Source organism: Lissotriton helveticus, chromosome 12, assembly GCF_964261635.1.
Source record: "Lissotriton helveticus chromosome 12, aLisHel1.1, whole genome shotgun sequence".
NCBI lineage: Eukaryota > Metazoa > Chordata > Amphibia > Caudata > Salamandridae > Lissotriton > Lissotriton helveticus.
Genome location: NC_136073.1, coordinates 97,334,136 through 97,358,594, shown reverse-complemented (window position 1 = coordinate 97,358,594; position 24,459 = coordinate 97,334,136). Strand labels below are relative to the sequence as shown.

Genomic DNA, 24,459 nt, shown 5'->3' with positions numbered 1-24,459 from the left:
TTCGGCAAGGTATATTTTAAAATTCTATGAATAGGGTAAACTTCAAATTAGAGAGGTGTTTTTGAATAAGTGAAGCGTCTTCATCTAAAGTGTTTGAGTAGAGAAGTCTGTGAACTTATAAAAGAATATGAAAGTGAAAAAGCAATATTCTCTTGAACACCATAAAGAAAAGTCTTTCAAAGTAAAGACTCAAGGGGGTGCTGTGGCTTAGCTGGTTAAAGCGCCTGTCTAGTAAACAGGAGATCCTGAGTTCAACTCTCAGCAGCGCCTTGCTTTTCTCTTTGTTATATAACAAATCAATTTCATTAGGTCATATTCTGATACAATTAAAATATAAAAGTCTGATTCATCTTACTGTTGAACAGATCATCTTAAACCTCATAAAAACCAAAGTATTTTCAAGATTATAGAGTGAATACTGTTGTTGCAAAATAAAAAAAGACATATCTATGAGAAAGACGTATATGACATTACTACCTCTATTTGAGCTATATTAATGCCTTCATGAAAAAAAAATAATGTATTAAAGAAATAACATTGGGTTTTATAAGAGTACCTGTTTATTAAAACATATTAATACTTGTTTAGTGATTGAGTATCTTATTGTGTTTAAGATTACAGTACATATAAAGAAGAATTTATAGCAGGGAACAAAATTTCATCATCAGCAGTAGATTATTTATGTATTTTTTGCTATTGATGTTGGTGCTGTGGCTTAGTGGTTAAAGCGCCTGTCTCGTAAACAGGAAATCCTGAGTTCAAATCTCAGTAGCACCTAACTGTTTTCTCCATGCTTTAGGAATATTTTTCATCAAACAAGTATTGAATACATTTTAAGAATTAAACGTCTGGTTCTATGAACTTTAGAATAAGTTATCATAAAATGAAATAAAATACTTGGTATTGTGAAGATTTTTATAGGAATGCATTGACTGAAATATCGAAAAGTAAATGACAAAGAACAAGATAGAGACGTATGATCACTCTATTGTTGAGTTCAACTAATCCACTCTTCGGCAAGGTATATTTTAAAAATCTATGAATAGGGTAAACTTCAAATTAGAGAGGTGTTTTTGAATAAGTGAAGCGTCTTCATCTAAAGTGTTTGAGTAGAGAAGTCTGTGAACTTATAAAAGAATATGAAAGTGAAAAAGCAATATTCTCTTGAACACCATAAAGAAAAGTCTTTCAAAGTAAAGACTAAAGGGGGTGCTGTGGCTTAGCTGGTTAAAGCGCCTGTCTAGTAAACAGGAGATCCTGAGTTCAACTCTCAGCAGCGCCTTGCTTTTCTCTTTGTTATATAACAAATCAATTTCATTAGGTCCTATTCTGATACAATTAAAATATAAAAGTCTGATTCATCTCACTGTTGAACAGATCATCTTAAACCTCATAAAAACCAAAGTATTTTCAAGATTATAGAGTGAATACTGTTGTTGCAAAATAAAAAAAGACATATCTATGAGAAAGACGTATATGACATTACTACCTCGATTTGAGCTATATTAATGCCTTCATAAAAAAAAAATATAATGTATTCAAGAAATAACATTGGGATTTATAAGAGTACCTGTTTATTAAAACATATTAATACTTGTTTAGTGATTGAGTATCTTATTGTGTTTAAGATTACAGTACATATAAAGAAGAATTTATAGCAGGACACTAAATTTCTTCATCAGCAGTAGATTATTTGTGTATTTTTTGCTATTGAGGTTGGTGCTGTGGCTTAGTTGTTAAAGCGCCTGTCTCGTAAACAGGAAATCTTGAGTTCAAATCTCAGTGGCACCTAACTGTTTTCTCCATGCTTTAGGAATATTTTTCATCAAACAAGTATTCAATAAATTTTAAGAATTAAACGTCTGGTTCTATGAACTTTAGAATAAGTTATCATAAAATGAAATAAAATACTTGGTATTGTGAAGATTTTTATAGGAATGCATTGACTGAAATATCGAAAAGTAATTGACAAAGAACAAGATAGAGACGTATGATCACTCTATTGTTGAGTTCAACTAATCCACTCTTCGGCAAGGTATATTTTAAAATTCTATGAATATGGTAAACTTCAAATTAGAGAGGTGTTTTTGAATAAGTGAAGCGTCTTCATGTAAAGTGTTTGAGTAGAGAAGTCTGTGAACTTATAAAAGAATATGAAAGTGAAAAAGCAATATTCTCTTGAACACCATAAAGAAAAGTCTTTCAAAGTAAAGACTCAAAGGGGTGCTGTGGCTTAGCTGGTTAAAGCGCCTGTCTAGTAAACAGGAGATCCTGAGTTCAACTCTATGCAGCGCCTTGCTTTTCTCTTTGTTATATAACAAATCAATTTCATTAGGTCCTATTCTGATACAATTAAAATATAGAAGTCTGATTCATCTTACTGTTGAACAGATCATCTTAAACCTCATAAAAACCAAAGTATTTTCAAGATTATAGAGTGAATACTGTTGTTGCAAAATAAAAAAAGACATATCTATGAGAAAGACGTATATGACATTACTACCTCGATTTGAGCTATATTAATGCCTTCATGAAAAAAAATATAATGTATTCAAGAAATAACATTGGGTGTTATAAGAGTACCTGTTTATTAAAACATATTAATACTTGTTTAGTGATTGAGTATCTTATTGTGTTTAAGATTACAGTACATATAAAGAAGAATTTATAGCAGGGAACAAAATTTCATCATCAGCAGTAGATTATTTATGTATTTTTTGCTATTGAAGTTGGTGCTGTGGCTTAGTGATTAAATCGCCTGTCTTGTAAACAGGAAATCCTGAGTTCAAATCTCAGTAGCACCTAACTGTTTTCTCCATGCTTTAGGAATATTTTTCATCAAACAAGTATTGAATACATTTTAAGAATTAAACGTCTGGTTCTATGAACTTTAGAATAAGTTATCATAAAATGAAATAAAATACTTGGTATTGTGAAGATTTTTATAGGAATGCATTGACTGAAATATCGAAAAGTAAATGACAAAGAACAAGATAGAGCCGTATGATCACTCTATTGTTGAGTTCAACTAATCCACTCTTCGGCAAGGTATATTTTAAAATTCTATGAATAGGGTAAACTTCAAATTAGAGAGGTGTTTTTGAATAAGTGAAGCGTCTTCATCTAAAGTGTTTGAGTAGAGAGGTCTGTGAACTTATAAAAGAATATGAAAGTGAAAAAGCAATATTCTCTTGAACACCATAAAGAAAAGTCTTTCAAAGTTAAGACTCAAGGGGTTGCTGTGGCTTAGCTGGTTAGAGCGCCTGTCAAGTAAACAGGAGATCCTGAGTTCAACTCTCAGCAGCGCCTTGCTTTTCTCTTTATTATATAACAAATCAATTTCATTAGGTACTATTCTGATACAATTAAAATATGAACGTCTGATTCATCTTACTGTTGAACAGATCATCTTCAACCTCATAAAAGCCAAAGTATTTTCAAGATTATAGAGTGAATACTGTTATTGCAAAATAAAAAAAGACATATCTATGAGAAAGACGTATATGACATTACTACCTCTATTTGAGCTATATTAATGCCTTCATTAAAAAAAAATAATGTATTAAAGAAATAACATTGGGTTTTATAAGAGTACCTGTTTATTAAAACATATTAATACTTGTTTAGTGATTGAGTATCTTATTGTGTTTAAGATTACAGTACATATAAAGAAGAATTTATAGCAGGGAACAAAATTTCATCATCAGCAGTAGATTATTTATGTATTTTTTGCTATTGATGTTGGTGCTGTGGCTTAGTTGTTAAAGCGCCTGTCTCGTAAACAGGAAATCTTGAGTTCAAATCTCAGTGGCACCTAACTGTTTTCTCCATGCTTTAGGAATATTTTTCATCAAACAAGTATTGAATACATTTTAAGAATTAAACGTCTGGTTCTATGAACTTTAGAATAAGTTATCATAAAATGAAATAAAATACTTGGTATTGTGAAGATTTTTATAGGAATGCATTGACTGAAATATCGAAAAGTAATTGACAAAGAACAAGATAGAGACGTATGATCACTCTATTGTTGAGTTCAACTAATCCACTCTTCGGCAAGGTATATTTTAAAATTCTATGAATATGGTAAACTTCAAATTAGAGAGGTGTTTTTGAATAAGTGAAGCGTCTTCATCTAAAGTGTTTGAGTAGAGAAGTCTGTGAACTTATAAAAGAATATGAAAGTGAAAAAGCAATATTCTCTTGAACACATTAAAGAAAAGTCTTTCAAAGTAAAGACTCAAGGGGGTGCTGTGGCTTAGCTGGTTAAAGCGCCTGTCTAGTAAACAGGAGATCCTGAGTTCAACTCTCTGCAGCGCCTTGCTTTTCTCTTTGTTATATAACAAATCAATTTCATTAGGTCCTATTCTGATACAATTAAAATATAAAAGTCTGATTCATCTTACTGTTGAACAGATCATCTTAAACCTCATAAAAACCAAAGTATTTTCAAGATTATAGAGTGAATACTGTTGTTGCAAAATAAAAAAAGACATATCTATGAGAAAGACGTATATGACATTACTACCTCGATTTGAGCTATATTAATGCCTTCATGAAAAAAAATATAATTTATTCAAGAAATAACATTGGGTTTTATAAGAGTACCTGTTTATTAAAACATATTAATACTTGTTTAGTGATGGAGTATCTTATTGTGTTTAAGATTACAGTACATATAAAGAAGAATTTATAGCAGGGAACAAAATTTCATCATCAGCAGTAGATTATTTATGTATTTTTTGCTATTGAAGTTGGTGCTGTGGCTTAGTGATTAAAGCGCCTGTCTTGTAAACAGGAAATCCTGAGTTCAAATCTCAGTAGCACCTAACTGTTTTCTCCATGCTTTAGGAATATTTTTCATCAAACAAGTATTGAATACATTTTAAGAATTAAACGTCTGGTTCTATGAACTTTAGAATAAGTTATCATAAAATGAAATAAAATACTTGGTATTGTGAAGATTTTTATAGGAATGCATTGACTGAAATATCGAAAAGTAAATGACAAAGAACAAGATAGAGCCGTATGATCACTCTATTGTTGAGTTCAACTAATCCACTCTTCGGCAAGGTATATTTTAAAATTCTATGAATAGGGTAAACTTCAAATTAGAGAGGTGTTTTTGAATAAGTGAACCGTCTTCATCTAAAGTGTTTGAGTAGAGAAGTCTGTGAACTTATAAAAGAATATGAAAGTGAAAAAGCAATATTCTCTTGAACACCATAAAAAAAGTCTTTCAAAGTAAAGACTCAAGCGGGTGCTGTGGCTTAGCTGGTTAAAGCGCCTGTCTAGTAAACAGGAGATCCTGAGTTCAACTCTCAGCAGCGCCTTGCTTTTCTCTTTATTATATAACAAATCAATTTCATTAGGTACTATTCTGATACAATTAAAATATGAACGTCTGATTCATCTTACTGTTGAACAGATCATCTTCAACCTCATAAAAGCCAAAGTATTTTCAAGATTATAGAGTGAATACTGTTATTGCAAAATAAAAAAAGACATATCTATGAGAAAGACGTAGATGACATTACTACCTCGATTTGAGCTATATTAATGCCTTCATTAAAAAAAAAATGTAATGTATTCAAGAAATAACATTGGGTTTTATAAGAGTACCTGTTTATTAAAACATATTAATACTTGTTTAGTGATTGAGTATCTTATTGTGTTTAAGATTACAGTACATATAAAGAAGAATTTATAGCAGGAAACTAAATTTCTTCATCAGCAGTAGATTATTTGTGTATTTTTTGCTATTGAGGTTGGTGCTGTGGCTTAGTTGTTAAAGCGCCTGTCTCGTAAACAGGAAATCTTGAGTTCAAATCTCAGTGGCACCTAACTGTTTTCTCCATGCTTTAGGAATATTTTTCATCAAACAAGTATTGAATACATTTTAAGAATTAAACGTCTGGTTCTATGAACTTTAGAATAAGTTATCATAAAATGAAATAAAATACTTGGTATTGTGAAGATTTTTATAGGAATGCATTGACTGAAATATCGAAAAGTAATTGACAAAGAACAAGATAGAGACGTATGATCACTCTATTGTTGAGTTCAACTAATCCACTCTTCGGCAAGGTATATTTTAAAATTCTATGAATATGGTAAACTTCAAATTAGAGAGGTGTTTTTGAATAAGTGAAGCGTCTTCATCTAAAGTGTTTGAGTAGAGAAGTCTGTGAACTTATAAAAGAATATGAAAGTGAAAAAGCAATATTCTCTTGAACACATTAAAGAAAAGTCTTTCAAAGTAAAGACTCAAGGGGGTGCTGTGGCTTAGCTGGTTAAAGCGCCTGTCTAGTAAACAGGAGATCCTGAGTTCAACTCTCTGCAGCGCCTTGCTTTTCTCTTTGTTATATAACAAATCAATTTCATTAGGTCCTATTCTGATACAATTAAAATATAAAAGTCTGATTCATCTTACTGTTGAACAGATCATCTTAAACCTCATAAAAACCAAAGTATTTTCAAGATTATAGAGTGAATACTGTTGTTGCAAAATAAAAAAAGACATATCTATGAGAAAGACGTATATGACATTACTACCTCGATTTGAGCTATATTAATGCCTTCATGAAAAAAAATATAATGTATTCAAGAAATAACATTGGGTTTTATAAGAGTACCTGTTTATTAAAACATATTAATACTTGTTTAGTGATGGAGTATCTTATTGTGTTTAAGATTACAGTACATATAAAGAAGAATTTATAGCAGGGAACAAAATTTCATCATCAGCAGTAGATTATTTATGTATTTTTTGCTATTGAAGTTGGTGCTGTGGCTTAGTGATTAAAGCGCCTGTCTTGTAAACAGGAAATCCTGAGTTCAAATCTCAGTAGCACCTAACTGTTTTCTCCATGCTTTAGGAATATTTTTCATCAAACAAGTATTGAATACATTTTAAGAATTAAACGTCTGGTTCTATGAACTTTAGAATAAGTTATCATAAAATGAAATAAAATACTTGGTATTGTGAAGATTTTTATAGGAATGCATTGACTGAAATATCGAAAAGTAAATGACAAAGAACAAGATAGAGCCGTATGATCACTCTATTGTTGAGTTCAACTAATCCACTCTTCGGCAAGGTATATTTTAAAATTCTATGAATAGGGTAAACTTCAAATTAGAGAGGTGTTTTTGAATAAGTGAACCGTCTTCATCTAAAGTGTTTGAGTAGAGAAGTCTGTGAACTTATAAAAGAATATGAAAGTGAAAAAGCAATATTCTCTTGAACACCATAAAAAAAGTCTTTCAAAGTAAAGACTCAAGCGGGTGCTGTGGCTTAGCTGGTTAAAGCGCCTGTCTAGTAAACAGGAGATCCTGAGTTCAACTCTCAGCAGCGCCTTGCTTTTCTCTTTATTATATAACAAATCAATTTCATTAGGTACTATTCTGATACAATTAAAATATAAACGTCTGATTCATCTTACTGTTGAACAGATCATCTTCAACCTCATAAAAGCCAAAGTATTTTCAAGATTATAGAGTGAATACTGTTATTGCAAAATAAAAAAAGACATATCTATGAGAAAGACGTAGATGACATTACTACCTCGATTTGAGCTATATTAATGCCTTCATTAAAAAAAAATGTAATGTATTCAAGAAATAACATTGGGTTTTATAAGAGTACCTGTTTATTGAAACATATTAATACTTGTTTAGTGATTGAGTATCTTATTGTGTTTAAGATTACAGTACATATAAAGAAGAATTTATAGCAGGAAACAAAATTTCATCATCAACAATAGATTATTTATGTATTTTTTGTTATTGAGGTTGGTGCTGTGGCTTAGTGGTTAAAGCGCCTGTCTCGTAAACAGGAAATCCTGAGTTCAAATCTCAATAACACCTAACTGTTTTCTCCATGCTTTAGGAATATTTTTCATCAAACAAGTATTGAATACATTTTAAGAATCAAACATCTGGTTCTATGAACTTTAGAATAAGTTATCATAAAATGAAATAAAATACTTGGTATTGTGAAGATGTTTAGAGGAATGCATTGACTGAAATATCGAAAAGTAAATGACAAAGAACAAGATAGAGCCGTATGATCACTCTATTGTTGAGTTCAACTAATCCACTCTTCGGCAAGGTATATTTCAAAATTCTATGAATAGGGTAAACTTCAAATTAGAGAGGTGCTTTTGAATAAGTGAAGCTTCTTCATCTAAAGTGTTTGAGTAGAGAAGTCTGTGAACTTATAAAAGAATATGAAAGTGAAAAAGCAATATTCTCTTGAACACCATAAAGAAAAGTCTTTCAAAGTTAAGACTCAAGGGGGTGCTGTGGCTTAGCTGGTTAGAGCGCCTGTCTAGTAAACAGGAGATCCTGAGTTCAACTCTCAGCAGCGCCTTGCTTTTCTCTTTATTATATAACAAATCAATTTCATTAGGTACTATTCTGATACAATTAAAATATAAACGTCTGATTCATCTTACTGTTGAACAGATCATCTTCAACCTCATAAAAGCCAAAGTATTTTCAAGATTATAGAGTGAATACTGTTATTGCAAAATAAAAAAAGACATATCTATGAGAAAGACGTAGATGACATTACTACCTCGATTTGAGCTATATTAATGCCTTCATTAAAAAAAAAATGTAATGTATTCAAGAAATAACATTGGGTTTTATAAGAGTACCTGTTTATTGAAACATATTAATACTTGTTTAGTGATTGAGTATCTTATTGTGTTTAAGATTACAGTACATATAAAGAAGAATTTATAGCAGGAAACAAAATTTCATCATCAACAATAGATTATTTATGTATTTTTTGTTATTGAGGTTGGTGCTGTGGCTTAGTGGTTAAAGCGCCTGTCTCGTAAACAGGAAATCCTGAGTTCAAATCTCAATAACACCTAACTGTTTTCTCCATGCTTTAGGAATATTTTTCATCAAACAAGTATTGAATACATTTTAAGAATCAAACATCTGGTTCTATGAACTTTAGAATAAGTTATCATAAAATGAAATAAAATACTTGGTATTGTGAAGATGTTTAGAGGAATGCATTGACTGAAATATCGAAAAGTAAATGACAAAGAACAAGATAGAGCCGTATGATCACTCTATTGTTGAGTTCAACTAATCCACTCTTCGGCAAGGTATATTTCAAAATTCTATGAATAGGGTAAACTTCAAATTAGAGAGGTGCTTTTGAATAAGTGAAGCTTCTTCATCTAAAGTGTTTGAGTAGAGAAGTCTGTGAACTTATAAAAGAATATGAAAGTGAAAAAGCAATATTCTCTTGAACACCATAAAGAAAAGTATTTCAAAGTTAAGACTCAAGGGGGTGCTGTGGCTTAGCTGGTTAGAGCGCCTGTCTAGTAAACAGGAGATCCTGAGTTCAACTCTCAGCAGCGCCTTGCTTTTCTCTTTATTATATAACAAATCAATTTCATTAGTTACTATTCTGATACAATTAAAATATAAACATCTGATTCATCTTACTGTTGAAGAGATCATCTTCAACCTCATAAAAGCCAAAGTATTTTTAAGATTATAGAGTGAATACTGTTATTGCAAAATAAAAAAAGACATATCTATGAGAAAGACGTAGATGACATTACTACCTCGATTTGAGCTATATTAATGCCTTAAAAAAAAAAATGTAATGTGTTCAAGAAATAACATTGGGTTTTATAAGAGTACCTGTTTATTGAAACATATTAATACTTGTTTAGTGATTGAGTATCTTATTGTGTTTAAGATTACAGTACATATAAAGAAGAATTTATAGCAGGGAACACAATTTCATCATCAGCAGTAGATTATTTATGTATTTTTTGCTATTGACGTTGGTGCTGTGGCTTAGTGGTTAAAGCGCCTGTCTCGTAAACAGGAAATCCTGAGTTCAAATCTCAGTAGCACCTAACTGTTTTCTCCATGCTTTAGGAATATTTTTCATCAAACAAGTATTGAATACATTTTAAGAATTAAAAGTCTGGTTCTATGAACTTTAGAATAAGTTATCATAAAAGGAAATAAAATACTTGGTATTGTGAAGATTTTTATAGGAATGCATGACTGAAATATCGAAAAGTAAATGACAAAGAACAAGATAGAGACGTATGATCACTCTATTGTTGAGTTCAACTAATCCACTCTTCGGCAAGGTATATTTTAAAATTCTATGAATAGAGTAAACTTCAAATTAGAGGGGTGTTTTTGAATAAGTGAAGCGTCTTCATCTAAAGTGTTTGAGTAGAGAAGTCTGTGAACTTATAAAAGAATATGAAAGTGAAAAAGCAATATTCTCTTGAACACCATAAAGAAAAGTCTTTCAAAGTATAGACTCAAGGGGGTGCTGTGGCTTAGCTGGTTAAAGCGCCTGTCTAGTAAACAGGAGATCCTGAGTTCAACTCTCAGCAGCGCCTTGCATTTCTCTTTGTTATATGACAAATCAATTTCCTTAGGTCCTATTCTGATACAATTAAAATATAAAAGTCTGATTCATCTTACTGTTGAACAGATCATCTTAAACCTCATAAAAACCAAAGTATTTTCAAGATTATAGAGTGAATACTGTTGTTGCAAAATAAAAAAAGACATATCTATGAGAAAGACGTATATGACATTACTACCTCGATTTGAGCTATATTAATGCCTTCATGAAAAAAAAAATATAATGTATTCAAGAAATGACATTGGGTTTTATAAGAGTACCTGTTTATTAAAACATATTAATACTTGTTTAGTGATTGAGTATCTTATTGTGTTTAAGATTACAGTACATATAAAGAAGAATTTATAGCAGGAAACAAAATTTCATCATCAGCAGTAGATTATTTGTGTATTTTTTGCTATTGACGTTGGTGCTGTGGCTTAGTGGTTAAAGCGCCTGTCTCGTAAACAGGAAATCCTGAGTTCAAATCTCAGTAGCACCTAACTGTTTTCTCCATGCTTTAGGAATATTTTTCATCAAACAAGTATTGAATACATTTTAAGAATCAAACGTCTGGTTCTATGAACTTTAGAATAAGTTATCATAAAATGAAATAAAATACTTGGTATTGTGAAGATTTTTATAGGAATGCATTGACTGAAATATCGAAAAGTAAATGACAAAGAACAAGATAGAGACGTATGATCACTCTATTGTTGAGTTCAACTAATCCACTCTTCGACAAGGTATATTTTAAAATTCTATGAATAGGGTAAACTTCAAATTAGAGAGGTGTTTTTGAATAAGTGAAGCGTCTTAATCTAAAGTGTTTGAGTAGAGAAGTCTGTGAACTTATAAAAGAATATGAAAGTGAAAAAGCAATATTCTCTTGAACACCATAAAGAAAAGTCTTTCAAAGTAATGACTCAAGGGGGTGCTGTGGCTCAGCTGGTTAAAGCGCCTGTCTAGTAAACAGGAGATCCTGAGTTCAACTCTCAGCAGCGCCTTGCTTTTTTCTTTGTTGTATAACAAATCAATTTCATTAGGTCCTATTCTGATACAATTAAAATATAAAAGTCTGATTCATCTTACTGTTGAACAGATCATCCTAAACCTCATAAAAACCAAAGTATTTTCAAGATTATAGAGTGAATACTGTTGTTGCAAAATAAAAAAAGACATCTATGAGAAAGACGTATATGATATTACTACCTCTATTTGAGCTATATTAATGCCTTCATGAAAAAAAAAATATAATGTATTCAAGAAATAACATTGGGTTTTATAAGAGTACCTGTTTATTAAAACATAATAATACTTGTTTAGTGATTGAGTATCTTATTGTGTTTAAGATTACAGTACATATAAAGAAGAATTTATAGCAGGGAACAAAATTTCATCATCAGCAGTAGATTTTTTATGTATTTTTTGCTATTGACTTTGGTGCTGTGGCTTAGTGGTTAAAGCGCCTGTCTCGTAAACAGGAAATCCTGAGTTCCAATCTCAGTAGTACCTAACTGTTTTCTCCATGCTTTAGGAATATTTTTCATCAAACAAGTATTGAATACATTTTAAGAATTAAACGTCTGGTTCTATGAACTTTAGAATAAGTTATCATAAAATGAAATAAAATACTTGGTATTGTGAAGATTTTTATAGGAATGCATTGACTGAAATATCGAAAAGTAAATGACAAAGAACAAGATAGAGCCGTATGATCACTCTATTGTTGAGTTCAACTAATCCACTCTTCGGCAAGGTATATTTTAAAATTCTATGAATAGGGTAAACTTCAAATTAGAGAGGTGTTTTTGAATAAGTGAAGCGTCTTCATCTAAAGTGTTTGAGTAGAGAAGTCTGTGAACTTATAAAAGAATATGAAAGTGAAAAAGCAATATTCTCTTGAACACCATAAAGAAAAGTCTTTCAAAGTTAAGACTCAAGGGGGTGCTGTGGCTTAGCTGGTTAGAGCGCCTGTCTAGTAAACAAGAGATCCTGAGTTCAACTCTCAGGAGCGCCTTGCTTTTCTCTTTATTATATAACAAATCAATTTCATTAGGTACTATTCTGATACAATTAAAATATAAACGTCTGATTCATCTTACTGTTGAACAGATCATCTTCAACCTCATATAAGCCAAAGTATTTTCAAGATTATAGAGTGAATACTGTTATTGCAAAATAAAAAAAGACATATCTATGAGAAAGACGTATATGACATTACTACCTCGATTTGAGCTATATTAATGCCTTCATTAAAAAAAAATGTAATGTATTCAAGAAATAACATTGGGTTTTATAAGAGTACCTGTTTATTGAAACATATTAATACTTGTTTAGTGATTGAGTATCTTATTGTGTTTAAGATTACAGTACATATAAAGAAGAATTTATAGCAGGAAACAAAATTTCATCATCAACAATAGATTATTTATGTATTTTTTGTTATTGAGGTTGGTGCTGTGGCTTAGTGGTTAAAGCGCCTGTCTCGTAAACAGGAAATCCTGTGTTCAAATCTCAATAGCACCTAACTGTTTTCTCCATGCTTTAGGAATATTTTTCATCAAACAAGTATTGAATACATTTTAAGAATCAAACGTCTGGTTCTATGAACTTTAGAATAAGTTATCATAAAATGAAATAAAATACTTGGTATTGTGAAGATTTTTATAGGAATGCATTGACTGAAATATCGAAAAGTAAATGACAAAGAACAAGATAGAGACGTATGATCACTCTATTGTTGAGTTCAACTAATCCACTCTTCGGCAAGGTATATTTTAAAATTCTATGAATAGGGTAAACTTCAAATTAGAGAGGTGTTTTTGAATAAGTGAACCGTCTTCATCTAAAGTGTTTGAGTAGAGAAGTCTGTGAACTTATAAAAGAATATGAAAGTGAAAAAGCAATATTCTCTTGAACACCATAAAAAAAAGTCTTTCAAAGTAAAGACTCAAGCGGGTGCTGTGGCTTAGCTGGTTAAAGCGCCTGTCTAGTAAACAGGAGATCCTGAGTTCAACTCTCAGCAGCGCCTTGCTTTTCTCTTTGTTATATAACAAATCAATTTCATTAGGTCCTATTCTGATACAATTAAAATATAAAACTCTGATTCATCTTACTGTTGAACAGATCATCTTAAACCTCATAAAAACCAAAGTATTTTCAAGATTATAGAGTGAATACTGTTGCTGCAAAATAAAAAATGACATATCTATGAGAAAGACGTATATGACATTACTACCTCTATTTGAGCTATATTAATGCCTTCATGAAAAAAAAACTATAATGTATTCAAGAAATAACATTGGGTTTTATAAGAGTACCTGTTTATTAAAACATATTAACACTTGTTTAGTGATTGAGTATCTTATTGTGTTTAAGATTACAGTACATATAAAGAAGAATTTATAGCAGGGAACAAAATTTCATCATCAGCAGTAGATTATTTATGTATTTTTTGCTATTGACGTTGGTGTTGTGGCTTAGTGGTTAAAGCGCCTGTCTCGTAAACAGGAAATCCTGAGTTCAAATCTCAGTAGCACCTAACTGTTTTCTCCATGCTTTAGGAATATTTTTCATCAAACAAGTATTGAATACATTTTAAGAATTAAACGTCTGGTTCTATGAACTTTAGAATCAGTTATCATAAAATGAAATAAAATACTTGGTATTGTGACGATTTTTATAGGAATGCATTGACTGAAATATCGAAAAGTAAATGACAAAGAACAAGATAGAGATGTATGATCACTCTATTGTTGAGTTCAACTAATCCACTCTTCGGCAAGGTATATTTTAAAATTCTATGAATAGGGTAAACTTCAAATTAGAGAGGTGTTTTTGAATAAGTGAAGCGTCTTCATCTAAAGTGTTTGAGTAGAGAAGTCTGTGAACTTATAAAAGAATATGAAAGTGAAAAAGCAATATTCTCTTGAACCCATAAAGAAAAGTCTTTCAAAGTTAAGACTCAAGGGGGTGCTGTGGCTTAGCTGGTTAGAGCGCCTGTCTAGTAAACAGGAGATCCTGAGTTCAACTCTCAGCAGCGCCTTGCTTTTCTCTTTATTATATAAAAAATCAATTTCATTAGGTACTATTCTGATACAATTAAAATATAAACGACTGATTCATCTTACTGTTGAACAGATCATCTTCAACCTCATAAAAGCCTAAGTATTTTCAAGAATATAGAGTGAATACTGTTATTGCAAAATAAAAAAAGACATATCTATGAGAAAGACATAGATGACATTACTACCTCGATTTGAGCTATATTAATGCCTTCATTAAAAAAAAAATTTAATGTATTCAAGAAATAACATTGGGTTTTATAAGAGTACCTGTTTATTAAAACATATTAATACTTGTTTAGTGATTGAGTATCTTATTGTGTTTAAGATTACAGTACATATAAAGAAGAATTTATAGCAGGGAACAAAATTTCATCATCAGCAGTAGAATATTTATGTATTTTTTGCTATTGACGTTGGTGCTGTGGCTTAGTGGTTAAAGCGCCTGTCTCGTTAACAGGAAATCCTGAGTTCAAATCTCAGTAGCACCTAACTGTTTTCTCCATGCTTTAGGAATATTTTTCATCAAACAAGTATTGAATACATTTTAAGAATTAAACGTCTGGTTCTATGAACTTTAGAATAAGTTATCATAAAATGAAATAAAATACTTGGTATTGTGAAGATTTTTATAGGAATGCATTGACTGAAATATCGAAAAGTAAATGACAAAGAACAAGATAGAGCCGTATGATCACTCTATTGTTGAGTTCAACTAATCCACTCTTCGGCAAGGTATATTTTAAAATTCTATGAATAGGGTAAACTTCAAATTAGAGAGGTGTTTTTGAATAAGTGAAGCGTCTTCATCTAAAGTGTTTGAGTAGAGAAGTCTGTGAACTTATAAAAGAATATGAAAGTGAAAAAGCAATATTCTCTTGAACACCATAAAGAAAAGTCTTTCAAAGTTAAGATTCAAGGGGGTGCTGTGGCTTAGCTGGTTAGAGCGCCTGTCTAGTAAACAGGAGATCCTGAGTTCAACTCTCAGCAGCGCCTTGCTTTTCTCTTTATTATATAACAAATCAATTTCATTAGGTACTATTCTGATAAAATTAAAATATAAACGTCTGATTCATCTTACTGTTGAACAGATCATCTTCAACCTCATATAAGCCAAAGTATTTTCAAGATTATAGAGTGAATACTGTTATTGCAAAATAAAAAAAGACATATCTATGAGAAAGACGTATATGACATTACTACCTCGATTTGAGCTATATTAATGCCTTCATTAAAAAAAAATGTAATGTATTCAAGAAATAACATTGGGTTTTATAAGAGTACCTGTTTATTGAAACATATTAATACTTGTTTAGTGATTGAGTATCTTATTGTGTTTAAGATTACAGTACATATAAAGAAGAATTTATAGCAGGAAACAAAATTTCATCATCAACAATAGATTATTTATGTATTTTTTGTTATTGAGGTTGGTGCTGTGGCTTAGTGGTTAAAGCGCCTGTCTCGTAAACAGGAAATCCTGAGTTCAAATCTCAATAGCACCTAACTGTTTTCTCCATGCTTTAGGAATATTTTTCATCAAACAAGTATTGAATACATTTTAAGAATCAAACGTCTGGTTCTATGAACTTTAGAATAAGTTATCATAAAATGAAATAAAATACTTGGTATTGTGAAGATTTTTGTAGGAATGCATTGACTGAAATATCGAAAAGTAAATGACAAAGAACAAGATAGAGACGTATGATCACTCTATTGTTGAGTTCAACTAATCCACTCTTCGGCAAGGTATATTTTAAAATTCTATGAATAGGGTAAACTTCAAATTAGAGAGGTGTTTTTGAATAAGTGAACCGTCTTCATCTAAAGTGTTTGAGTAGAGAAGTCTGTGAACTTATAAAAGAATATGAAAGTGAAAAAGCAATATTCTCTTAAACACCATAAAAAAAAGTCTTTCAAAGTAAAGACTCAAGCGGGTGCTGTGGCTTAGCTGGTTAAAGCGCCTGTCTAGTAAACAGGAGATCCTGAGTTCAACTCTCAGCAGCGCCTTGCTTTTCTCTTTGTTATATAACAAATCAATTTCATTAGGTCCTATTCTGATACAATTAAAATATAAAACTCTGATTCATCTTACTGTTGAACAGATCATCTTAAACCTCATAAAAACCAAAGTATTTTCAAGATTATAGAGTGAATACTGTTGCTGCAAAATAAAAAATGACATATCTATGAGAAAGACGTATATGACATTACTACCTCTATTTGAGCTATATTAATGCCTTCATGAAAAAAAAACTATAATGTATTCAAGAAATAACATTGGGTTTTATAAGAGTACCTGTTTATTAAAACATATTAACACTTGTTTAGTGATTGAGTATCTTATTGTGTTTAAGATTACAGTACATATAAAGAAGAATTTATAGCAGGGAACAAAATTTCATCATCAGCAGTAGATTATTTATGTATTTTTTGCTATTGACGTTGGTGTTGTGGCTTAGTGGTTAAAGCGCCTGTCTCGTAAACAGGAAATCCTGAGTTCAAATCTCAGTAGCACCTAACTGTTTTCTCCATGCTTTAGGAATATTTTTCATCAAACAAGTATTGAATACATTTTAAGAATTAAACGTCTGGTTCTATGAACTTTAGAATCAGTTATCATAAAATGAAATAAAATACTTGGTATTGTGACGATTTTTATAGGAATGCATTGACTGAAATATCGAAAAGTAAATGACAAAGAACAAGATAGAGATGTATGATCACTCTATTGTTGAGTTCAACTAATCCACTCTTCGGCAAGGTATATTTTAAAATTCTATGAATAGGGTAAACTTCAAATTAGAGAGGTGTTTTTGAATAAGTGAAGCGTCTTCATCTAAAGTGTTTGAGTAGAGAAGTCTGTGAACTTATAAAAGAATATGAAAGTGAAAAAGCAATATTCTCTTGAACCCATAAAGAAAAGTCTTTCAAAGTTAAGACTCAAGGGGGTGCTGTGGCTTAGCTGGTTAGAGCGCCTGTCTAGTAAACAGGAGATCCTGAGTTCAACTCTCAGCAGCGCCTTGCTTTTCTCTTTATTATATAACAAATCAATTTCATTAGGTACTATTCTGATACAATTAAAATATAAACGACTGATTCATCTTACTGTTGAACAGATCATCTTCAACCTCATAAAAGCCTAAGTATTTTCAAGAATATAGAGTGAATACTGTTATTGCAAAATAAAAAAAGACATATCTATGAGAAAGACATAGATGACATTACTACCTCGATTTGAGCTATATTAATGCCTTCATTAAAAAAAAAATTTAATGTATTCAAGAAATAACATTGGGTTTTATAAGAGTACCTGTTTATTAAAACATATTAATACTTGTTTAGTGATTGAGTATCTTATTGTGTTTAAGATTACAGTACATATAAAGAAGAATTTATAGCAGGGAACAAAATGTCATCATCAGCAGTAGATTATTTATGTATTTTTTGCTGTTGACGTTGGTGCTGTGGCTTAGTGGTTAAAGCGCCTGTCTCGTTAACAGGAAATCCAGAGTTCAAATCTCAGTAGCACCTAACTGTTTTCTCCATGCTTTAGGAATATTTTTCATCAAACAAGTATTGAATACATTTTAAGAATTAAACGTCTGGTTCTATGAACTTTAGAATAAGTTATCATAAAATGAAATAAAATACTTGGTATTGTGAAGATTTTTATAGGAATGCATTGACTGAAATATCGAAAAGTAAATGACAAAGAACAAGATAGAGCCGTATGATCACTCTATTGTTGAGTTCAACTAATCCACTCTTCGGCAAGGTATATTTTAAAATTCTATGAATAGGGTAAACTTCAAATTAGAGAGGTTTTTTTTAATAAGTGAAGCGTCTTCATCTAAAGTGTTTGAGTAGAGAAGTCTGTGAACTTATAAAAGAATATGAAAGTGAAAAAGCAATATTCTCTTGAACACCATAAAGAAAAGTCTTTCAAAGTTAAGACTCAAAGGGGTGCTGTGGCTTAGCTGGTTAAAGCGCCTGTCTAATAAACAGGAGTTCCTGAGTTCAACTCTCAGCAGCGCCTTGCTTTTCTCTTTATTATATAACAAATCAATTTCATTAGGTACTATTCTGATACAATTAAAATATAAACGTCTGATTCATCTTACTGTTGAACAGATCATCTTCAACCTCATAAAAGCCAAAGTATTTTCAAGATTATGGAGTAAATACTGGTATTGCAAAATAAAAAAAGACATATCTATGAGAAAGACGTGGATGACATTACTACCTCGATTTGAGCTATATTAATGCCTTCATGAAAAAAAAAAATGTAATGTATTCAAGAAATAACATTGGGTTTTATAAGAGTACCTGTTTATTAAAACATATTAATACTTGTTTAGTGATTGAGTATCTTATTGTGTTTAAGATTACAGTACATATAAAGAAGAATTTATAGCAGGAAACAAAATTTCATCATCAACAATAGATTATTTATGTATTTTTTGTTATTGAGGTTGGTGCTGTGGCTTAGTGGTTAAAGCGCCTGTCTCGTAAACAGGAAATCCTGAGTTCAAATCTCAATAGCACCTAACTGTTTTCTCCATGCTTTAGGAATATTTTTCATCAAACAAGTATTGAATACATTTTAAGAATCAAACGTCTGGTTCTATGAACTTTAGAATAAGTTATCATAAAATGAAATAAAATACTTGGTATTGTGAAGATTTTTGTAGGAATGCATTGACTGAAATATCGAAAAGTAAATGACAAAGAACAAGATAGAGACGTATGATCACTCTATTGTTGAGTTCAACTAATCCACTCTTCGGCAAGGTATATTTTAAAATTCTATGAATAGGGTAAACTTCAAATTAGAGAGGTGTTTTTGAATAAGTGAACCGTCTTCATCTAAAGTGTTTGAGTAGAGAAGTCTGTGAACTTATAAAAGAATATGAAAGTGAAAAAGCAATATTCTCTTGAACACCATAAAGAAAAGTCTTTCAAAGTTAAGATTCAAGGGGGTGCTGTGGCTTAGCTGGTTAGAGCGCCTGTCTAGTAAACAGGAGATCCTGAGTTCAACTCTCAGCAGCGCCTTGCTTTTCTCTTTATTATATAACAAATCAATTTCATTAGGTACTATTCTGATACAATTAAAATATAAACGTCTGATTCATCTTACTGTTGAACAGATCATCTTCAACCTCATAAAAGCCAAAGTATTTTCAAGATTATAGAGTGAATACTGTTATTGCAAAATAAAAAAAGACATATCTATGAGAAAGACGTAGATGACATTACTACCTCGATTTGAGCTATAATAAAGCCTTCATTAAAAAAAAATTTAATGTATTCAAGAAATAACATTGGGTTTTATAAGAGTACCTGTTTATTGAAACATATTAATACTTGTTTAGTGATTGAGTATCTTATTGTGTTTAAGATTACAGTACATATAAAGAAGAATTTATAGCAGGAAACAAAATTTCATCATCAACAATAGATTATTTATGTATTTTTTGTTATTGAGGTTGGTGCTGTGGCTTAGTGGTTAAAGCGCCTGTCTCGTAAACAGGAAATCCTGAGTTCAAATCTCAATAGCACCTAACTGTTTTCTCCATGCTTTAGGAATATTGTTCATCAAACAAGTATTGAATACATTTTAAGAATCAAACGTCTGGTTCTATGAACTTTAGAATAAGTTATCATAAAATGAAATAAAATACTTGGTATTGTGAAGATTTTTATAGGAATGCATTGACTGAAATATCGAAAAGTAAATGACAAAGAACAAGATAGAGACGTATGATCACTCTATTGTTGAGTTCAACTAATCCACTCTTCGGCAAGGTATATTTTAAAATTCTATGAATAGGGTAAACTTCAAATTAGAGAGGTGTTTTTGAATAAGTGAACCGTCTTCATCTAAAGTGTTTGAGTAGAGAAGTCTGTGAACTCATAAAACAATATGAAAGTGAAAAAGCAATATTCTCTTGAACACCATAAAGAAAAGTCTTTCAAAGTAAAGACTCAAGGGGGTGCTGTGGCTTAGCTGGTTAAAGCGCCTGTCTAGTAAACAGGAGATCCTGAGTTCAACTCTCAGCAGCGCCTTGCTTTTCTCTTTGTTATATAACAAATCAATTTCATTAGGTCCTATTCTGATACAATTAAAATATAAAAGTCTGATTCATCTTACTGTTGAACAGATCATCTTAAACCTCATAAAAACCAAAGTATTTTCAAGATTATAGAGTGAATACTGTTGTTGCAAAATAAAAAAGACATATCTATGAGAAAGACGTATATGACATTACTACCTCGATTTGAGCTATATTAATGCCTTCATGAAAAAAAAACTATAATGTATTCAAGAAATAACATTGGGTTTTATAAGAGTACCTGTTTATTAAAACATATTAACACTTGTTTAGTGATTGAGTATCTTATTGTGTTTAAGATTACAGTACATATAAAGAAGAATTTATAGCCGGGAACAAAATTTCATCATCAGCAGTAGATTATTTATGTATTTTTTGCTATTGACGTTGGTGTTGTGGCTTAGTGGTTAAAGCGCCTGTCTCGTAAACAGGAAATCCTGAGTTTAAATCTCAGTAGCACCTAACTGTTTTCTCCATGCTTTAGGAATATTTTTCATCAAACAAGTATTGAATACATTTTAAGAATTAAACGTCTGGTTCTATGAACTTTAGAATAAGTTATCATAAAATGAAATAAAATACTTGGTATTGTGACGATTTTTATAGGAATGCATTGACTGAAATATCGAAAAGTAAATGACAAAGAACAAGATAGAGACGTATGATCACTCTATTGTTGAGTTCAACTAATCCACTCTTCGGCAAGGTATATTTTAAAATTCTATGAATAGGGTAAACTTCAAATTAGAGAGGTGTTTTTGAATAAGTGAAGCGTCTTCATCTAAAGTGTTTGAGTAGAGAGGTCTGTGAACTTATAAAAGAATATGAAAGTGAAAAAGCAATATTCTCTTGAACACCATAAAGAAAAGTCTTTCAAAGTAAAGACTCAAGGGGGTGCTGTGGCTCAGCTGGTTAAAGCGCCTGTCTAGTAAACAGGAGATCCTGAGTTCAACTCTCAGCAGCGCCTTGCTTTTCTCTTTGTTGTATAACAAATCAATTTCATTAGGTCCTATTCTGATACAATTAAAATATAAGTCTGATTCATCTTACTGTTGAACAGATCATCCTAAACCTCATAAAAACCAAAGTATTTTCAAGATTATAGAGTGAATACTGTTGTTGCAAAATAAAAAAAGACATCTATGAGAAAGACGTATATGATATTACTACCTCTATTTGAGCTATATTAATGCCTTCATGAAAAAAAAAATATAATGTATTCAAGAAATAACATTGGGTTTTATAAGAGTACCTGTTTATTAAAACATAATAATACTTGTTTAGTGATTGAGTATCTTATTGTGTTTAAGATTACAGTACATATAAAGAAGAATTTATAGCAGGGAACAAAATTTCATCATCAGCAGTAGATTTTTTATGTATTTTTTGCTATTGACTTTGGTGCTGTGGCTTAGTGGTTAAAGCGCCTGTCTCGTAAACAGGAAATCCTGAGTTCAAATCTCAGTAGCACCTAACTGTTTTCTCCATGCTTTAGGAATATTTTTCATCAAACAAGTATTGAATACATTTTAAGAATTAAACGTCTGGTTCTATGAACTTTAGAATAAGTTATCATAAAATGAAATAAAATACTTGGTATTGTGAAGATTTTTATAGGAATGCATTGACTGAAATATCGAAAAGTAAATGACAAAGAACAAGATAGAGACGTATGATCACTCTATTGTTGAGTTCAACTAATCCACTCTTCGGCAAGGTATATTTTAAAAATCTATGAATAGGGTAAACTTCAAATTAGAGAGGTGTTTTTGAATAAGTGAAGCGTCTTCATCTAAAGTGTTTGAGTAGAGAAGTCTGTGAACTTATAAAAGAATATGAAAGTGAAAAAGCAATATTCTCTTGAACACCATAAAGAAAAGTCTTTCAAAGTAAAGACTAAAGGGGGTGCTGTGGCTTAGCTGGTTAAAGCGCCTGTCTAGTAAACAGGAGATCCTGAGTTCAACTCTCAGCAGCGCCTTGCTTTTCTCTTTGTTATATAACAAATCAATTTCATTAGGTCCTATTCTGATACAATTAAAATATAAAAGTCTGATTCATCTCACTGTTGAACAGATCATCTTAAACCTCATAAAAACCAAAGTATTTTCAAGATTATAGAGTGAATACTGTTGTTGCAAAATAAAAAAAGACATATCTATGAGAAAGACGTATATGACATTACTACCTCGATTTGAGCTATATTAATGCCTTCATAAAAAAAAAATATAATGTATTCAAGAAATAACATTGGGATTTATAAGAGTACCTGTTTATTAAAACATATTAATACTTGTTTAGTGATTGAGTATCTTATTGTGTTTAAGATTACAGTACATATAAAGAAGAATTTATAGCAGGAAACTAAATTTCTTCATCAGCAGTAGATTATTTGTGTATTTTTTGCTATTGAGGTTGGTGCTGTGGCTTAGTTGTTAAAGCGCCTGTCTCGTAAACAGGAAATCTTGAGTTCAAATCTCAGTGGCACCTAACTGTTTTCTCCATGCTTTAGGAATATTTTTCATCAAACAAGTATTGAATACATTTTAAGAATTAAACGTCTGGTTCTATGAACTTTAGAATAAGTTATCATAAAATGAAATAAAATACTTGGTATTGTGAAGATTTTTATAGGAATGCATTGACTGAAATATCGAAAAGTAATTGACAAAGAACAAGATAGAGACGTATGATCACTCTATTGTTGAGTTCAACTAATCCACTCTTCGGCAAGGTATATTTTAAAATTCTATGAATATGGTAAACTTCAAATTAGAGAGGTGTTTTTGAATAAGTGAAGCGTCTTCATGTAAAGTGTTTGAGTAGAGAAGTCTGTGAACTTATAAAAGAATATGAAAGTGAAAAAGCAATATTCTCTTGAACACCATAAAGAAAAGTCTTTCAAAGTAAAGACTCAAAGGGGTGCTGTGGCTTAGCTGGTTAAAGCGCCTGTCTAGTAAACAGGAGATCCTGAGTTCAACTCTATGCAGCGCCTTGCTTTTCTCTTTGTTATATAACAAATCAATTTCATTAGGTCCTATTCTGATACAATTAAAATATAAAAGTCTGATTCATCTTACTGTTGAACAGATCATCTTAAACCTCATAAAAACCAAAGTATTTTCAAGATTATAGAGTGAATACTGTTGTTGCAAAATAAAAAAAGACATATCTATGAGAAAGACGTATATGACATTACTACCTCGATTTGAGCTATATTAATGCCTTCATGAAAAAAAATATAATGTATTCAAGAAATAACATTGGGTGTTATAAGAGTACCTGTTTATTAAAACATATTAATACTTGTTTAGTGATTGAGTATCTTATTGTGTTTAAGATTACAGTACATATAAAGAAGAATTTATAGCAGGGAACAAAATTTCATCATCAGCAGTAGATTATTTATGTATTTTTTGCTATTGAAGTTGGTGCTGTGGCTTAGTGATTAAAGCGCCTGTCTTGTAAACAGGAAATCCTGAGTTCAAATCTCAGTAGCACCTAACTGTTTTCTCCATGCTTTAGGAATATTTTTCATCCAACAAGTATTGAATACATTTTAAGAATTAAACGTCTGGTTCTATGAACTTTAGAATAAGTTATCATAAAATGAAATAAAATACTTGGTATTGTGAAGATTTTTATAGGAATGCATTGACTGAAATATCGAAAAGTAAATGACAAAGAACAAGATAGAGCCGTATGATCACTCTATTGTTGAGTTCAACTAATCCACTCTTCGGCAAGGTATATTTCAAAATTCTATGAATAGGGTAAACTTCAAATTAGAGAGGTGCTTTTGAATAAGTGAAGCTTCTTCATCTAAAGTGTTTGAGTAGAGAAGTCTGTGAACTTATAAAAGAATATGAAA

At 30.9% G+C, this 24,459-nt stretch overlaps 35 non-coding genes across 35 annotated transcripts; all 35 read left to right on the top strand.

The window, feature by feature from the left end:
* The first annotated feature begins 196 nt into the window (after positions 1–196).
* Positions 197–270, top strand: TRNAT-AGU (transfer RNA threonine (anticodon AGU)). The gene has a single exon. It is a non-coding gene; the product is annotated as a tRNA-Thr (tRNA).
* Positions 271–704: 434 nt separating this feature from the next.
* TRNAT-CGU (transfer RNA threonine (anticodon CGU)) lies at positions 705–777 on the top strand. Its single transcript has one exon. It is a non-coding gene; the product is annotated as a tRNA-Thr (tRNA).
* A 431-nt stretch (positions 778–1,208) lies between these two features.
* Positions 1,209–1,282, top strand: TRNAT-AGU (transfer RNA threonine (anticodon AGU)). The gene has a single exon. It is a non-coding gene; the product is annotated as a tRNA-Thr (tRNA).
* A 2,965-nt stretch (positions 1,283–4,247) lies between these two features.
* On the top strand, positions 4,248–4,321 carry TRNAT-AGU (transfer RNA threonine (anticodon AGU)). Its single transcript has one exon. It is a non-coding gene; the product is annotated as a tRNA-Thr (tRNA).
* Positions 4,322–4,756: 435 nt separating this feature from the next.
* TRNAT-UGU (transfer RNA threonine (anticodon UGU)) lies at positions 4,757–4,829 on the top strand. The gene has a single exon. It is a non-coding gene; the product is annotated as a tRNA-Thr (tRNA).
* A 430-nt stretch (positions 4,830–5,259) lies between these two features.
* Positions 5,260–5,333, top strand: TRNAT-AGU (transfer RNA threonine (anticodon AGU)). The gene has a single exon. It is a non-coding gene; the product is annotated as a tRNA-Thr (tRNA).
* Positions 5,334–6,274: 941 nt separating this feature from the next.
* Positions 6,275–6,348, top strand: TRNAT-AGU (transfer RNA threonine (anticodon AGU)). The gene has a single exon. It is a non-coding gene; the product is annotated as a tRNA-Thr (tRNA).
* A 435-nt stretch (positions 6,349–6,783) lies between these two features.
* On the top strand, positions 6,784–6,856 carry TRNAT-UGU (transfer RNA threonine (anticodon UGU)). Its single transcript has one exon. It is a non-coding gene; the product is annotated as a tRNA-Thr (tRNA).
* A 430-nt stretch (positions 6,857–7,286) lies between these two features.
* On the top strand, positions 7,287–7,360 carry TRNAT-AGU (transfer RNA threonine (anticodon AGU)). Its single transcript has one exon. It is a non-coding gene; the product is annotated as a tRNA-Thr (tRNA).
* Positions 7,361–8,300: 940 nt separating this feature from the next.
* TRNAT-AGU (transfer RNA threonine (anticodon AGU)) lies at positions 8,301–8,374 on the top strand. Its single transcript has one exon. It is a non-coding gene; the product is annotated as a tRNA-Thr (tRNA).
* Positions 8,375–9,315: 941 nt separating this feature from the next.
* TRNAT-AGU (transfer RNA threonine (anticodon AGU)) lies at positions 9,316–9,389 on the top strand. The gene has a single exon. It is a non-coding gene; the product is annotated as a tRNA-Thr (tRNA).
* Positions 9,390–9,823: 434 nt separating this feature from the next.
* Positions 9,824–9,896, top strand: TRNAT-CGU (transfer RNA threonine (anticodon CGU)). Its single transcript has one exon. It is a non-coding gene; the product is annotated as a tRNA-Thr (tRNA).
* A 430-nt stretch (positions 9,897–10,326) lies between these two features.
* On the top strand, positions 10,327–10,400 carry TRNAT-AGU (transfer RNA threonine (anticodon AGU)). The gene has a single exon. It is a non-coding gene; the product is annotated as a tRNA-Thr (tRNA).
* Positions 10,401–10,837: 437 nt separating this feature from the next.
* On the top strand, positions 10,838–10,910 carry TRNAT-CGU (transfer RNA threonine (anticodon CGU)). Its single transcript has one exon. It is a non-coding gene; the product is annotated as a tRNA-Thr (tRNA).
* Positions 10,911–11,341: 431 nt separating this feature from the next.
* TRNAT-AGU (transfer RNA threonine (anticodon AGU)) lies at positions 11,342–11,415 on the top strand. Its single transcript has one exon. It is a non-coding gene; the product is annotated as a tRNA-Thr (tRNA).
* Positions 11,416–11,850: 435 nt separating this feature from the next.
* Positions 11,851–11,923, top strand: TRNAT-CGU (transfer RNA threonine (anticodon CGU)). Its single transcript has one exon. It is a non-coding gene; the product is annotated as a tRNA-Thr (tRNA).
* A 431-nt stretch (positions 11,924–12,354) lies between these two features.
* On the top strand, positions 12,355–12,428 carry TRNAT-AGU (transfer RNA threonine (anticodon AGU)). The gene has a single exon. It is a non-coding gene; the product is annotated as a tRNA-Thr (tRNA).
* A 940-nt stretch (positions 12,429–13,368) lies between these two features.
* Positions 13,369–13,442, top strand: TRNAT-AGU (transfer RNA threonine (anticodon AGU)). The gene has a single exon. It is a non-coding gene; the product is annotated as a tRNA-Thr (tRNA).
* Positions 13,443–13,879: 437 nt separating this feature from the next.
* TRNAT-CGU (transfer RNA threonine (anticodon CGU)) lies at positions 13,880–13,952 on the top strand. The gene has a single exon. It is a non-coding gene; the product is annotated as a tRNA-Thr (tRNA).
* A 430-nt stretch (positions 13,953–14,382) lies between these two features.
* Positions 14,383–14,456, top strand: TRNAT-AGU (transfer RNA threonine (anticodon AGU)). The gene has a single exon. It is a non-coding gene; the product is annotated as a tRNA-Thr (tRNA).
* A 437-nt stretch (positions 14,457–14,893) lies between these two features.
* Positions 14,894–14,966, top strand: TRNAT-CGU (transfer RNA threonine (anticodon CGU)). Its single transcript has one exon. It is a non-coding gene; the product is annotated as a tRNA-Thr (tRNA).
* A 431-nt stretch (positions 14,967–15,397) lies between these two features.
* Positions 15,398–15,471, top strand: TRNAT-AGU (transfer RNA threonine (anticodon AGU)). The gene has a single exon. It is a non-coding gene; the product is annotated as a tRNA-Thr (tRNA).
* Positions 15,472–15,907: 436 nt separating this feature from the next.
* TRNAT-CGU (transfer RNA threonine (anticodon CGU)) lies at positions 15,908–15,980 on the top strand. The gene has a single exon. It is a non-coding gene; the product is annotated as a tRNA-Thr (tRNA).
* A 431-nt stretch (positions 15,981–16,411) lies between these two features.
* On the top strand, positions 16,412–16,485 carry TRNAT-AGU (transfer RNA threonine (anticodon AGU)). Its single transcript has one exon. It is a non-coding gene; the product is annotated as a tRNA-Thr (tRNA).
* A 437-nt stretch (positions 16,486–16,922) lies between these two features.
* Positions 16,923–16,995, top strand: TRNAT-CGU (transfer RNA threonine (anticodon CGU)). The gene has a single exon. It is a non-coding gene; the product is annotated as a tRNA-Thr (tRNA).
* Positions 16,996–17,425: 430 nt separating this feature from the next.
* On the top strand, positions 17,426–17,499 carry TRNAT-AGU (transfer RNA threonine (anticodon AGU)). Its single transcript has one exon. It is a non-coding gene; the product is annotated as a tRNA-Thr (tRNA).
* A 1,453-nt stretch (positions 17,500–18,952) lies between these two features.
* On the top strand, positions 18,953–19,025 carry TRNAT-CGU (transfer RNA threonine (anticodon CGU)). Its single transcript has one exon. It is a non-coding gene; the product is annotated as a tRNA-Thr (tRNA).
* Positions 19,026–19,456: 431 nt separating this feature from the next.
* TRNAT-AGU (transfer RNA threonine (anticodon AGU)) lies at positions 19,457–19,530 on the top strand. The gene has a single exon. It is a non-coding gene; the product is annotated as a tRNA-Thr (tRNA).
* A 436-nt stretch (positions 19,531–19,966) lies between these two features.
* TRNAT-CGU (transfer RNA threonine (anticodon CGU)) lies at positions 19,967–20,039 on the top strand. The gene has a single exon. It is a non-coding gene; the product is annotated as a tRNA-Thr (tRNA).
* Positions 20,040–20,470: 431 nt separating this feature from the next.
* On the top strand, positions 20,471–20,544 carry TRNAT-AGU (transfer RNA threonine (anticodon AGU)). The gene has a single exon. It is a non-coding gene; the product is annotated as a tRNA-Thr (tRNA).
* Positions 20,545–20,980: 436 nt separating this feature from the next.
* On the top strand, positions 20,981–21,053 carry TRNAT-CGU (transfer RNA threonine (anticodon CGU)). The gene has a single exon. It is a non-coding gene; the product is annotated as a tRNA-Thr (tRNA).
* Positions 21,054–21,484: 431 nt separating this feature from the next.
* TRNAT-AGU (transfer RNA threonine (anticodon AGU)) lies at positions 21,485–21,558 on the top strand. The gene has a single exon. It is a non-coding gene; the product is annotated as a tRNA-Thr (tRNA).
* Positions 21,559–21,991: 433 nt separating this feature from the next.
* On the top strand, positions 21,992–22,064 carry TRNAT-CGU (transfer RNA threonine (anticodon CGU)). The gene has a single exon. It is a non-coding gene; the product is annotated as a tRNA-Thr (tRNA).
* Positions 22,065–22,495: 431 nt separating this feature from the next.
* TRNAT-AGU (transfer RNA threonine (anticodon AGU)) lies at positions 22,496–22,569 on the top strand. Its single transcript has one exon. It is a non-coding gene; the product is annotated as a tRNA-Thr (tRNA).
* Positions 22,570–24,018: 1,449 nt separating this feature from the next.
* On the top strand, positions 24,019–24,091 carry TRNAT-UGU (transfer RNA threonine (anticodon UGU)). The gene has a single exon. It is a non-coding gene; the product is annotated as a tRNA-Thr (tRNA).
* The last annotated feature ends 368 nt before the right edge of the window (positions 24,092–24,459 follow it).